Below are 15,449 nucleotides of genomic sequence, written 5' to 3'. Positions count from 1 at the left end.
AGGTCTTGATCTCAGGGTCTTGATCTCAGGGTCGTGAATTCAAGCCCCGCATTGGGCTCCATGCTGGGTATGGAGCCTAATTAAAAAAAAAAAAAAAAAAAATCGGGCACCTGGGTGGCTCAGTTGGTTAAGCGACTGCCTTCAGCTCAGGTCATGATCCTGGAGTCCCTGGATCGAGTCCCACATCGGGCTCCCTGCTCGGCAGGGAGTCTGCTTCTCCCTCTGACCCTTCCCCCCTCTCATGTGTTCTCTCTCATCCTCTCTCTCTCAAATAAATAAATAAAATCTTAAAAAAAAAAAAAATCAGTGCTTCTCAAAGTGTGGTCTATAAACCCCTGAGCCTCCCCAAGAGTTTTTAGAGGCTCTGTGAAGTCAAAACTATTTTCATAATACTACTAAGATGTTATTTTGCCTTTTTTGGTGGTGGGAAAGCGATGGCGGGTAGAGCAGCTGGCCCCTTAGGGTAAAGTGAGGCCCAGCTCCAGCTACGCTTGAATCAGTGTATCCCTCCCTGCCCTGTCCACACAGCAAAGGAAATAAATAAAGCAGTTTTGCTTAAGAATGACTTGATAAGGGGCGCCTGGGTGACTCAGTCAGTTAAGCATCTGCCTTCGGCACAAGTCATGATCCCGGGGTCCTGGGATGGAGCCCCCCCTCCAAGGGCTCCCTGCTCAGTGGGGAGCCTGCTTCTCCCTCTCCCTCTGCCCCTGCTTGTGCTCACTCTCTCTCAAGTAAATAAATAAAATCATAAAAAGAGAATGACTTGATAAAACAGTAAAAACTATTAACTGTATTAAATCTCTACCCTTGAGTATACTTCTTTTAAATATTTTGAGAGTGGGAAGAATTCTGCTAGATGCCTAAGTAACCGTGGTTGTCTCAGGAAAAGCACTTGTATTGTTTGAGTTGCAAGCTGAACTAGCTGCTAGTTGCAAGTTCAATACCATTTCTACTCGAAAGAAGGATCAAAAGACACACCATGATTATGCAAATATATATATATATATTTTTTTTGCAGACATTTTCTCTAAAAGAAGTGAGCTGATGGGGCGCCTGGGTGGCTCAGTCGTTAAGCGTCAGCCTTCCGCTAGGGTCATGATCCCAGGGTCCTGGGATCAAGCCCCATATCGGGCTCCCTGCTCTTCGGGAAGCCTGCTTCTCCCTCTCCCACCTCTCTCTCGCTGTCTCTCTGTCAAATAAATAAAAATAAAATCTTAAAAAATAAAAAATAAAAAAAATAAAAGAAGTGAGCTGATCGATTCAAGGGGAAAATGGACAATATTTGCTGCTAATAATAAGATTTCAGTTTTTGAGTGAAAATTAGCCTTTGGGAATATTTGTATCCACCCCTGTAAGCTTAGTAGCTTCCCAACACTTAAAGACTTTCTGATAAGATCAATGGTGACATTAACGAGTAGATTTTTTTATATTGTATAATAACATGTCGACATTTGGAAGATCTGTATAGTATAACTCACTAAACCCTATGTTCCAAGTGTTACAAAATCATTCATGGATAAAAGATGCATTCAAAGTGCAAGATAGACCAATGCATTTTAGTTTAATGAAAAATTGACTGGTTTCAGATTCTACACTAAAACTAAATTTTACACAACTATCATTTGTTAAGTTTTGGTATAATATCAAAGAGAAATATCCAGACTTACCCAGCAGGGGAAAACCATGATCATGAAGGTGATTTTCCAGGGTGAGACCCATCCATTGTTGCACTCTGGGTGTGCTGACATTTTTGATTTCCCCAAATGTGGGAGACTTGGTTGCATAATTTATGGTAGTGGGGGACTGTGTGCACTTTCTTCCCTTAAAAAAAGAAAGAGGAATATCCACAGTTATCTGAAAAGGCTTTTAAAAATAATCCTCCTTTTTCCATTTTTGTATCTGTATGAGGCTGAATTTTGTTCATATACTTCAACTAAAACAACATATCTCAACAGATTGAATAAAGAAGCAGATATGGGAATCTAGCTGCCTTTTGTGAAGCCAGACATTTAAAGAGATTTGCAAAATTGTCAGACAATGTCATTCTTTCCACTAATTTTTTTGATTTGGAAAATGTAGTTATTTTTCACTGAAAAGGGTATTGTTTATGTTAACACTAGTGGGTTTATTATTTTTATTTTTAAATAAATAAATGTATTTTTAAAACTCTTAATTTTATTTTTTATTTTTATGGGGTTTTAAAAAAGATTTTATTTATTTATTTGTCAGAGAGTGAGGGAGAGCACAAGCAGGGGGAGTGGCAGGCAGAGGGCAAAGCAGGCTCCCCGCGGAGTAAGAAGCCGGATGTGGGGCTCGATCCCAGGATTCTGGGATCATTACCCGAGCCGAAGGCAGACACTTAACCGACTGAGCCACCCAGGTGTCCCTAAAACTCTTAATTTTAATTGGAATATGGCCAATATCAGTAATGAAACACATATAAACAAAAGAATTTTCAGGTCTTCAATTTTTCAGAGTGTAAAGGAATCTTGAGACCAAAAAGTTTGGAAAACATTACTATATGTAAACAATAATGTGAATCAGCTGCATACGTAATACCTTGGTGCACTGCTGGAGGAACACAAGGTAATTCTAAATAAACACCCCTTTTTTGGAAAAGGAGAGGAGACAAAACAGCACCCAGTGGTCGGTGGTGTGTGTTGCATCTTGGAGGGGGAGAACAGCAAGGATTCCCTGACTTGGTAGAATGAAGCCAGTCTGTCTGCTCTGCCATGTTGGGGGTGGTCTCCCCTATTCGTTGTAGCTTTGTGGCCACATCTCAGAAGGATTTCGAAGATGTCCTGTTAGTATTGTTGGGAACCAAGACATTGCCCTGGGGGTGGATCACTGCAGGCTTCCTTGGGCCAGGATTTGGGTTTCTCTGGCAAAACCACTCCCTTAGAAGATGCGGGAGGTTTCTGACTATTCATATTTGGATAACTCTATGAGTTAAAAACTAAGTCAAGGGCGCCTGGGTGGCTCAGTTGGTTAAGCGACTGCCTTCGGCTCAGGTCATGATCCTGGAGTCCCGGGATCGAGTCCCGCATCCGGCTCCCTTCTCGGCAGGGAGTCTGCTTCTCCCTCTGACCCTCTTCCCTCTCGTGCTCTCTGTCTCTCATTCTCTCTCTCTCAAATAAATAAATAAAATCTTTAAAAAAAAATAAAATTAAATTAAAAAAAAAATAAAAACTAAGTCAGAAGAACTGTGAACTACGGTCTCTGAATCTAGACCGGGGGAGTCTGTCAGCAACGGGACCTCCCAGTCCTCAGCCCAGGGCCTCGCTCTTCCCCTCTGCCTTGGAGCAACTCTGACCACGAGGCTGCATCCCAGTGGAAGGCTCTTTACCTCGGGTAACTGTCCTATTAGTGGGGACAGGCAGGAAGGGCTTGGGTGTGGCTGTGTTTCCTGCCTTCCTGCCTTTGTTCCCATCACTTTAGCTTTGACATGGATAGGCTTTTTCAATCCTGCAAAGCACGTGACCATCAGACGGTGTTGGCTGCAGGCGGTCTGTCTTGGCAAAGCTGTAGGCACGCAAGATCAGGGGCCAGGCTGCCTGGATTCAAGTGGTCGCTCTCGCCTGCCTAGCTTTGTGACCTTGGGCAAATGGTTCTGTGCCTCAGTTCCTCAAATGTAAAATGGGGGAATAACAGTGGTATCTACTTCTCTGTGTTACTGTGAAGATTCAGTGAATTCCTACGTGTAAAGCTCTTAGAGCCTGGCAAGGATGGGTGCCTCAGAAATATTAGCTTTTATTATTCATTATTCTGTCTGCAAAATTTGTATCTTTGACTACAAACTAAAGGTTTGGGAAAACAGCCGACACGTACAACCTCCTGACAGATTTCTACCAAGTCCCTGAGCTCCCACCTGTGTTAGGTACGTGGTCTGAGCTTCTGGAGCAGCTACATTGCAGGGCATGCTGACCTCCCGGCCTGGGGTGAGGAAAACATCACTGTCCAGACCCCATCTCAACCCTGCCACTTCCGTGGGTCAAGGATCATCACCAGCAACACCCCACTTCCTTCAGTTACAGGTGACAGACACCTAACAGAAATGGGCTTCAGATAGGGGGAAAGAATCTGTCGCATCAGGATACGGTAAAGTACAGGGGCTTCAGGCATGGTTTGATCCTGGCCCTAAAACGATGTCATTCGGTGTTTCTTCACATGGTGTCCCTGTCTCTTGCCTTCCGTTCCTCAGCTCTGCCTTCCTCTGTGTGGTTTCAGTTGTCTGGAAGTCTGTCCCCATGGGGGAAGAGCCACACTCTCTTACGTCTTCCCAGCTTAGGAGCCTTGGGAGAAAGCAGCCTCTACTCCTCTGAAATTCCAGAAAAGTCCGTGATTGCCTTGAATTTCTCCAGCTCTGGCTGAGTTCTTTAGCCTTGTAACAGCCCCGAGTGACGTCCCGTGTGGATTCAGAGGACTGGAGCCACGCAGTGAGGGAGGGCAGGAAGGACTGGTATTTCTTTATCAGCTATCTGTTCTGTTGGAGGCACTGTATATCTTCTCAGAGGGAAGATTAGCCCCTTCAGGAAGGACACTCAATCTCATGGTCGTCTTCATGTCCCTCCAAGCTGAGGGGGGAGGTGCCCCTTCGTGTCCACAGCCAACCCCTCTGCCTGCGCCTGATTTTTGTCCCTCTGGCTTCTAGAGGCAGAGCGCCATGAAATCGCTTCCTCTCTCTCCCTATTTTCTCCTGAGCCTCCAAACATGCATGAGTCTCTCCTACTAAAAAAATCTCCCCTTCTTAGGAGAGAATTGTCTACCATCTCTCCCTCCTCCCCGGCCACTCACACACACCTCAACTAAATGAAATCCGTTCTCTACCGCTGCTGTCTTCCGAAATGGCTCTCTCTGAAGTTAGCAATTACTTCCCATGTGACAAACCCAGGTCCCGGCCAGCTAGACCGGCCCCACGTGTCAGCTCACCGTGCTTGCCTTCCTGGACTTCTCCCCCCACTTGGCTTCCCGTGTTTTGTTCCCTCCTGGCTCCCCTTCCCCTTTCTCTGGTTGCTCCTTTCGCTGCTCTCATCAGTGAAAGGTTTCTGGGAAGAGAAAGCCAGTCCTCCTCTCACTCACATCTATGGTTTCCGGTGCCATTTTTTCCTTGGTGATTTCCCATCCCCGTGGCCTGGGTCTGTCTCTGGGTGTCAGTTTCTATGTCCAAGCATCAAGTCTGAGCAGAGGCCCTGTCCACATAGAGTGAGCAACAAATGGACTTCCTCAAAGGCAGGGGCCTCAGGAATGGCCAAGCAGTATGTGCATCTAGAACTCTATCCCAAGCCACTCGCAAAGGCAGACCCACCGAAGAAAAGTGAAGCAGCATCTCCAGTGCAGGCTAAGACAAGGGGCTGTAATCCTGCTCTTGCTGGATCCCTCTGATGACAACTTGGGCCTCAGAATTCAACCCCACAGAGCTAGCAGCCTCCTCTAGTCTCCCTGCACTCAGGACACCCCCCGCTCTCATGCTGCACAGTCTTGTCCAAGTGGAAAGAGCATAAGGTCTGGAATTCCAGACCTGCGTTTGTGGCCTGCTTTTTCTTTCTTTTTTTTTTTTTAACATTTTATTTATTTGACAGACAGAGACACAGCGAGAGAGGGAACACAAGCAGGGGGAGTGGGAGAGGGAGAAGCAGGCTCCCCACTGAGCAGGGAGCCCAATGCGGGGCTCGATCCCAGGACCCTGGGATCATGACCTGAGCCAAAGGTAGATGCTTAACAACTGAGCCACCCAGGTGCCCCCTTTTTTTAAATCTAGCTGTGATCCCCAGAAAACCAGTGGCCATGTTTGTGTATATCCATGAGCTTCTTCAGGTGGGCAAGGAAGAGCCAAGCTCTGCTGACTTTCAGTAATGGGGGCTAGGGAAAGGACAGGGAGGAAGCCATGTCAGCAGCCCACTAGGTCCCTGGAGAACAGGAACGATTACGTTGTGATGTGCTCTGGGTGTCCTTTAGCCCTTATGTCTCCCATACCGGGCAGTCTCACACAGGCGGTTGGCTTCTGTCACATCTAGGTTGTTCATGGCAGCATTTGGCTTGGACACAAATCCTGTGTCCAATCAGCTGCAGGAAGGTTGGCAGGGCTGGCCTCATTGGATTTACGTGACCTAGATCACAGATTCCAGGGAGCAAGATCGGCTCAGGTCCACCGGCCTTGGGAGAAGGCTATGGGAACTGTGGGCACTCAGCTTCATGGGTTGTGTGTCTTTCACATTGTGTCTCAATTTGTTTCTCCGTTTGACAAATGAAAGGGTTGGACCAGTTGATCTTCAAAGGTGCTTCCAAATCTGACTTTCCAGGAATTTATTATTATTATAGCATGGTTGCCCATCAGCTCTAGCAAAATGCTATGTCATATCCTTGCTGGCAGGTCTCAAGTTGTGCTATTTATCAGTCAGGGCTCAGTCTCAGGAAAGAAAAACTGTTCTAATTATTCCAAGCAGAAAAGGACTTCATACAGGGAATTCTATGCTCAAAGAAATAGTTGGAAGGGCTGGAGGAGTGGGTTCTGGGATAAACCTCCAGGAATGACTCCTAGAACAAGATCCCGGAGTAGCTGCTATAACTCTGGCACAAGGATGAAGGTGATGAGTCAGGAGACCACTACTAGAATTCTTGCACTGAAGAACGTACCAAGGGAAAAGACAACCCACAGAATGGAAGAAGGATTTTGTGAATCACATGTGAGGCCACTACTAGAATTCCTGCACTGAAGAACGTACCAAGGGAAAAGACAACCCACAGAATGGAAGAAGGATTTTGTGAATCGCATGTCGGTTAAGGGAATTTTAACTAGAATATATAAAAAGGTCTTCCGACTCAACAATACCAAATGACCCAATTTAAAAATAAGCAAAGGATCTGAATAGGTATTTCTTCAAATAAGACATACAAATAGCCAAGGAGTGAGTGAAAAGATGCTCAACATCATTAGTCATTAGAGAAATGCAAATCGTAACCACATACCACTTCATGCCCACTAAGATGGCTACAAGGAAAAAGATCGTATCAAGGATTGGCAGCGATGTGGAAAAATTGGAATCCTTGTGTATTGCTGGTGGGTAAAATGGTATAGCCTCTGTGGAAACAGGATGGTGGTTCCTCAAAAAATTAAATATAGAATTTCCATATGATCCAGCAATTCCATGTCTGGGTGTAGACCCAAAAGAGTTGAAAGCAGGGACTTGAACAGATTTTCGTACACCGATATTCATAACGACATTGGTCACATTAGCCAAAAAGTAGAAAGAACTTACACGTCCATCAGTTGATGAATGGGTGAACAAGATGCGGTATATCTGTACAATATACAATGGAATATTATTGAGCCATATAAAGGAATGAAGTTCAGATACATGCTACAACATGGATGGACCTTGAAAACCTTGTGTCAAGGGAAAGAAGCCAGACACAAAAGGTTACCTATTGTATGATTCCATTGATACAGAATGTCCAGAGCAGGCAAGGTCATAGAGACGGAAAGTAGGGATTAGTGGTTGCCAGGGCTGGGGGGAACGAGGGAATTGGGACTGACCACTAACAGGTTTCTTTGAGGGTGATGGAAATGTTTTGGAATTAGATAGTGGTGATAGTTGCACAACTTTATGAATATATTTAAAAACTACTGAGTTGGACAGTTTATTTTTTGCTGAGTTGTACAGTTTAAGATGGTGAAAGGATGATTAAACACACACACACCCCGCCCTTGTGGCTGCAGTCTCAGGCTCAGAAGGCCACCCCCCACCCCCACTGTTGCTACTGCTGCTTTCAACCTCATGAAGCTAGTGATTAGACCCTGGAACGCTGCTGAACAGTAACCCAAGGTTGCCAGGGACACAAAGCAATAACCATACAGCTGGGAGGTGACCTTGGCCTTGACCTTCTCCTCCCAACTCTTATATAAGTGGATGCAATTTATAGACCCTAATTTGCGTGTAGAATGTCGACCACAAGGGATTCTGGGAAATACACTATGTGTTTAACTTTTCAGACTTGGCAGTATGAGGAAGAGATTGGAACAGATCCTGATGGCCAATTCGCCATATCTACGCTAGTTTACCCTTTGATCCTTTAGGGACCGAAACATGCTCCCTAAAAGGAGATATCCAAAGTCCCATTAGTCGTGTATCCACCTCTGGGTGATGTTCATCCTAGTTCAGTAGGAATTCTACCTCAACAACCTAAGGATTACATGATCAAGTTAGCAACAATAACACACCTTATAATACTAGGGAAAATGTGGGAGGTAAGGAAGAAATGGGTTGATACTTATAAATGTATACACAATAGAGCAAGGAAAACATATGAAATGCCAACATAGCCCTCATTTCTCAACTTTTCATGAATTAGTTATTTATATTCATACATTTTTAAAATTTTTTTAAAGATTGATTTATTTGAGAGATAGATTGAGCATGAGCGGGAGAGGGGGGCAGAGGGAAGGGCAGAGGGAGAGGGAGAAGCAGGCTCCCAGCTGAGCAGGGAGCCTGATGCAGGGCTCCATCCCAGGACCCTGGGATCATGACCTGAGCCGAAATCAAGAGTCAGACACTTAACCAACTGTGCCACTCAGGTGCCCTCGTACATTTCTTTTAGAACTTTGAGTCCTGAATATGGAAGGACTGGAAGTAGCCCTAGAGGGTCCTTTAGGTTCCAGACATACCCCTTCTTGCTCCCACTGAGCAATAGCAGACCTATCTCCCTCAGTAATCAAGATCAATCTACCTAACACGATGGCCCCCTTTTGGCTATTCGTTCAGGGGATGAGGAGACCAAATTGGTCAGAAAGCTTTTGGTCTGATGGACTCATTGTTGTGTGCTCTGGTGGAAGTATTTCTCCTCTGGGTATTGAGGCTTTTGTTTGTTTGTTTGAGAGAGAGAGAGAATGAGCAGGGGAGGGGCAGAGGGAGAGAGAGAGAATCTTAAGCAGGCTCCACGCCCAGTGCGGAGCCCAACTCAGGGTGCTCATTCCCACGACCCTGAGATTGATCATGATGTGAGCTGAAATCAAGAGTCAGATGCTCAAACAACTGAGCCACCCAAGCGCCCCTGGGTATTGAGACTTCTAAACTAACAAAGACCAAATTCACAGGGACAAGCAGCAGAAGATATATTGGTCACTGTTTCAGAACATGTACCTCATCCTGTGGGACAGAACTTCAACCTCACAAGATGTTGTTTTCCAGTAGTCTTCAGTAAGCCATTTGACTGTTCTCTGGGGCCACAGGTCTTAGCCCCATTGGCCCTAGCTTACTTAGCTCACCTAGGTGGGCAATGTGTGGAATACTACACGATGAATATGGTTCAGTAAGTTCATGGATGATGATAAATGAAAATGATATTAGCTAATACATGTAGTACTAACTACAGGCTGGGCTCTGTTATATGTATTCACTTAATTCTCACAGTCCCAAATGATGAAAATGAGATAGAGAGGTTAAATAATTTGCTCAAGGTCATAAGCTACTTAAATGGTGGAGTTAGAAATTCCTATCCAGGGCGCCTGGGTGGCTCAGTTGGTTAAGCGACTGCCTTCGGCTCAGGTCATGATCCCGGAGTCCCTGGATCGAGTCCCTGCTTGGCAGGGAGTCTGCTTCTCCCTCTGACCCTCCCCCCTCTCATGTGCTCTCTCTCATTCTCTCTCACACAAATAAATAAATAAAATCTTTAAAAAAAAAAAAAAAAAGAAAGAAATTCCTATCCAGGCATTCTGGCTCTGGAGTTTATCATCTTAACCACTGTGCTTCTCAAAGTGAACGTACAATCAAATTTAGAATAATGGGAAGGGGGGGGGGAATGTCTTTAGTTTCATAATAATTGAAATTTTATTTAACGTTTCTTTGTGAATATTTTAGGTTTGACATTCATGGAAACAATCCATATCTTGAATGTGTGTCTATTCCAGCGAGGAAAGTCCCTGTGTTCTCGGTGATGGAAGGGATCTGATCTGCTAGTAAGTGTGTAGTTAGTCCCCCCAGAGCATGGAGCAGGGCTCAGTAGTAAGCCAACATCAGCTTCTCAAAAGAATAGGCATTGCCAAAATTAGCACGACTTGACTCCAAAATCTTAAGGCCCGGTGCTGTGGCTCTTTTATAGAAGTTTGCTGGTGTGTATGTACACAGTATCCTCATTTGCCAAGAGACTTTGAACACCACTGGATCTGCTGGGTCATAAAATCCAAACCGGTTACATTGCAGCCTATTCCAACTGGTGACCATTCTCTTTTCCTTGGCCCATCAAAGTCAGTAGCCATATTAGTTACTTGGTAAGCAGGTCAGCACAGCATAACCAAATGTGGTAGGTTACCTCCAATATCAAAAAAGATTAAATTCTCAGGATTTTTCTCAGTGGCGGCAGGTGTACAGTGCAATAGTTTATCTTTCACTGTAGATAACCTACCATGCTCCAGGCTACTGCTCTGGATTCCTAAAAACCTCCTGGAGGTGGCAGGCTCATAATCTGTGCAGGGATTATCTCCTAGCCTCTAGAACACATGTGTTTTACCAAGACATTTAGACACCTGCTACTTCCGATTAGGTCCAAAAACATGATGTTATCACATGTAGAGTGGTGTGCTGGGAAATGAGATGATTTAAGTGCCTACCAATGGGATTTCAACAGAGCTGGAGAGGTGATATAACCCAGATGTAGGACAGTCAGATGGACTGTTGACCTTGGCAGGTGAAAGTCATCTGCTTGTGATGTTTTCTGCTCATAGGGCTAGAGAAGAAAGCATCTTCCAGGTCACTGCCCCACGTGCTGGGGCAGGTGCTGACCTGCTTCATGAAGAGATTATATCTGAAATAACAGCTGCGAGTCAAGTCCTGTACAGGGCAAAGCTGTACTTTAAATGTGGATAAGATAGAGATCAGCACTCCTGACCTTCTCAGTCTTTGAGGGTTGCAGTGATATCTAGCATGCCCTCAGGGATGCACTTCCTGCTTTTGAATTATGATTCTGCTGGGAAAGGACAGTTCCAAGGGCTTTCTTTTGCTCTTCTTACCACAATAGCTTTAACTCTAGAGGTCAATGCGAAGATTCTGCCAGTTGCCAAGTATGTGTTACAACTGTGCCTACCGGAACTGAGAAATAACCACAGGATGAATATGTGAGATAGATCTGGGCCAAAATTCCTTTTAAACTATTTGATCCCATGTATTAGTCTGCAAGATATGCTACTACAAGTACCACAAACTGGGTGGCTTAAACACCACAAACTGATTGGGCTAGAAATCTGAGATCAAGGTGTTGGCAGGTTTGGTTCCTTCTGAGGGGCTGTGAGGGAGACTCTGTTCTAGGCTTCTCCCTCTTCTGGTGGTTTGCTGGCAATCTCTGTAATTCCTTTGCTTCTGCTGCATCATCCGGATCTCTGGCTTCATCTTCACGTGGCGTTCTCTGTTTTTGTGTCTCTGTGTTAAAATTTTTCCTTTTACATATGACACCAATCATATTGGAGTAGGGGCCTACCCTACTCCTATATGACCTATTTTAATGCAATTACCTCTGCAATGGCCTTATTTCCAAATAAGGTCACATTCTGAGGTATTATGGGTTAGGACTCCAACACATACATTTTTGGAGGACATGATTCAACCCGTAACACCCCATAAACCTCTATTCTAACTAGTGGACCACAAAGACCTTTTATTTTTTATTTATTTATTTTTTTTAAAGATTTTATTTATTCACCTGAAAGAGAGAAAATGAGAGAGAGCACATGAGAGGGGGGAGGGTCAGAGGGAGAAGCAGACTCTCTGCCGAGCAGGGAGCCCGACGCGGGACTCGATCCAGGGACTCCAGGATCATGACCTGAGCCGAAGGCAGTCGCTTAACCAACTGAGCCACCCAGGCGCCCCACAAAGACCTTTTAGATCCCTTAGGATTACTGCTAGCATAGTCCTAGTTTCTAAGTATTCCCGAAAGGCCTGGGTATTTCCATTTCCCTAACCACAGGAACATAGATAAATGGCTTAAGGTTCCTTTCGGGAAGACGAAAAGATTTACAATTACAGTTATGGTGATATTGTTGGGTGCTCCCTCCAGGGCACTAAGCACCCCTTTATTCAAGGGCGTTGGGTCTGAGAATTCAGTGAGAGTTTGTAACTCCATTTTGGTGACTCAAAATAGGCCTCTTTTTGCCAGATCTGGAGTCTTGCTTTGGGTTATATAAACCAAATAGGACTATCAACCCCGGCTCCGCTGCCTTTGTACTGCCCCTTGGCGCCTGCCACTCCAGGATCCCATCATCCTCACTGATATCAGGGATTCCATTTCAACAGCAGCATCTCTGAGCTTCAATCCCAGCCTATGGAGGATATAAACTATAGCATTTTTCCAGATAAGGTGTTCCCCTTATCTGTGTACTTTCCAATTCCTTGGTGAAAGGAATATCCTCTGAGCAATTCTGGAGGGCAAAATTAGATGAATAAGTCACACATATGATAAATCTGCATCAACATTTCTATCTTCATGTTTTTGGATTCATCTTTTAATGCTATACTAAGGAATGTTTGGCATTTCAATTTGAGTGTAGACCACTCTTCAGTCCAGGCTTCATCTAACCAACCAGCTAAGAAGGACTCTTAGCTGCTCAAGTCAATATATTGAATCCAGTATCTCTAGAATTTTCATATTAATAAATTCAACCCAAATGAAAATAATGTTCTTTTCTTCCTGGTCTAAACTTTTAAAATCCAGGCTTCTGCTGATTCAAATTAACAAAATCTTACAATTCTGTAAGACTTCCCTTAGATCACACTTTGTGTTTGCTTCCAAAAGCATACTGGGATGGGACTCTAGTTACAGATCTGGTGGCAATACGGGGTATGGGGTGGGACATAAGTATTGGCATTCCCTTTCAAGGCAAGTACCCGAGGGTCTCCAAGTAAGACAGGACCAGCCATATCAGTGAGGGGAAGAAAGGCTGTTTCTGCTGGTAAGAGAAGGTAAGTGGACTCTGGATTCAGAACACTGGAGTTTATCCAAATCTACTCAAATGTCCCCAATTTCTCATTTCAGGGTTCCACTCTCTCCCAAACAATGCTATAATTTTCACATAAGAGACATGATAAGGGGGTGGCTCAGTCATTAAGCATCTGCCTTCAGCTCAGGTCTTGATCCCAGGGTCCTGGGATGGAGCCCCGCATCAGGCTCCGTGCTCAGTCAGGGGCCTGCTTCTCCCTCTCCCACTGCCCCCTGCTTGTGTTCCCTCTCCATCTCTCTGTCAAATAAATAAAAAAATCTTAAAAAAAAAAAAAAGAGACATGGTAAGGCTATGAATTCAACTTATGTTGTAATTCTATAACCCAGAATCTCCTTCCGATTTTCATGTGTATCATCAGCCTTGCAGTTGCAAGAGATGAAATTCTTCTGGGGCTCTCCTATACATGCCTTGAGCTGAAAACATAAAGTTCTTGAGCCTTTGGTTTTATTTCCTTTACTTCTTTAAAAAAAAAAAAAACTGTATTTATTCATTTATTTGAGAGAAAGGGCGCATGTGCACAAGTGCACCCGTGTGTTGGGGGGAGGGGATGGGGGCAGAGGGATAGGGAGAGAGAATCCCGAGCAGACTCTGCAGCTGAGCATGGAGCCCAATGTGGGGCTCAATCCCAAGATCCTGAGATCATGGCTCCAGCTGAAACCAAGAGTCAGATGCTTAAGCGACTGAGCCATCCAGGCACCCCTCTTTTCTTTACTTCTTTAGCATAGCCACCACCATCTAGGCCCTCATTTCTTACATGATGGGTCTGTAGTGGCAGCCATTTGATCTGCCAAAGTCCTCCAAAAGACATTTCAAGTGACCACAAATATAAGTAATCTTTGTCTACTGCTTTCCAATGGCAATTTTATCCTCATTTCCTTCAAGTCCAACAAAGTCACAACTAATCTAAGAGTACCATGTTTGAGGGCCTATTGCCTATAACCATTTTTGGAACCAAATACCATTACCAGCAATTAGTAGTTGTAAGAAACAAAACCCTTGTACCTATTTTAAGTAGAAAAGGATTCAATACAAATAAATTAGGTGCTTGCCAGAATTGGAAAGCCTGAGCAAGTGGGCTCTAGGCTGGACCTCCAGGAAAAACTGACTGGTCTACCCTGGTAGACCTCTGTGACCATCAAGATGAGGCATCAGGAGGCCACCACAGGCTGACTATAAGAACACTTATCACTGTTATTTATGGATCAGGAAGCCCTTCACTCACAAAACTATGGACGGATATTGGAATACTGTTGAAGAGAAACCCAAAGTCTCTATATCCTTGCAGTAGCAACTAGTCAAAATAGCTGAAGATTACCCCTCAGTCACTTCTTCCTTCCACATCTTGTTTGCACATTTAACTGGCAAAACTTAAATTATATTCAGAACCTTGGTTTAAGGAAGTTTAAGACATGTAGTTTTTAGCTTTCCAGGCTCTGGAGTACAAGAAAGTGTATTAGAAAGGGTCAGAATGAATAAGTACCATATCCATGAGTTTCTTCACATTAGTCCATCCAAGTCAGACTGGTGACCAGACGCACCCTCTCCCAGGTTTAGCCCCTTTGAAAGTTGACTGCAAGCATCCCATCTCTCTGGTTTGAAGATTACCTCTCTTCCTGGCCTCAGAGAAACTTAAAATTTCCTTGTCTTCAGAGCTGTTTTGCTAATCTACACACTCTCATCCCCAGCCATATAGGTCTCTAAGCTGTGTGTGTGTGCATGTGTTTTAATCAGACTAAGGATGTTCCACCAAAGAGTCTTTGTACTCTGTTCCTAATGACTGTTACGTTCTTCCTCTAGATATTCACTTGGTTCTTCCTCACTCCCCTTAGGACTCTGATAAAATTACTTTTATCAGGGCGCCTGGGTGGCTCAGTTGGTTAAGCGACTGCCTTCCGCTCAGGTCATGATCCCAGGGTCCTGGGATCGAGTCCCGCATCGGGCTCCCCCTGCTCTGCGGGGAGCCTGCTTCTCCCTCTGCCTCTGCCTGCCACTCACCCTGCTTGTGCGCTCTCTCTCTCTGTCAAATAAATAAATAAAATCTTAAAAAAAAAAAAAAAGATTAAAAAAAATTACTTTTATCAAAGAGGCCTATACTACCATCTGAAGTAACACCATCTACCATTCTCTCTTCCCTCTCCCTGCTTTGTTTTCTTCAGTGCACTAATCCTCATCCAGATTATAGACCTGATGGTCTTTCCCCACTAGAGTGTAAGTTCCATGGGGACAATAATTTTGTGTTTTCTTCATTGCTGTATTCTACACTTGAAATGTGGTAGGCATTTCAAAATGAATGAATGCTGTACAAAGAGGAAGTTAAACTTTCCCCATTTTCTAAAGGGAGAACTTTTCCAATGCATTACTCATGTTCTCCTCCAGGCGGCGCTGAAGGGCCTTTTCATCAACTAATGTCTAGGATCTGCAACAGGAGTGTTGCAAAGGATTAGAGTAAGTTTAGTTTTTCATAGCT

The 15,449-nt window shown here is 44.4% G+C and overlaps 1 non-coding gene across 1 annotated transcript; it reads left to right on the top strand.

Annotated features, from left to right (window-relative positions):
* Window positions 1–1,659: 1,659 nt before the first annotated feature.
* LOC118020471 lies at window positions 1,660–1,822 on the top strand. Its single transcript, XR_004681906.1, has one exon. It is a non-coding gene; the product is annotated as a U1 spliceosomal RNA (small nuclear RNA).
* Window positions 1,823–15,449: the final 13,627 nt, after the last annotated feature.

The sequence above is a fragment of the Mirounga leonina genome, unplaced genomic scaffold (genome assembly GCF_011800145.1).
Source record: "Mirounga leonina isolate KUSES-001 unplaced genomic scaffold, KU_Mleo_1.0 Mir_173, whole genome shotgun sequence".
Classification (NCBI taxonomy): domain Eukaryota; kingdom Metazoa; phylum Chordata; class Mammalia; order Carnivora; family Phocidae; genus Mirounga; species Mirounga leonina.
Note: the sequence above shows the minus strand (reverse complement) of the source record. Positions and strands in the feature narration are given on the sequence as shown.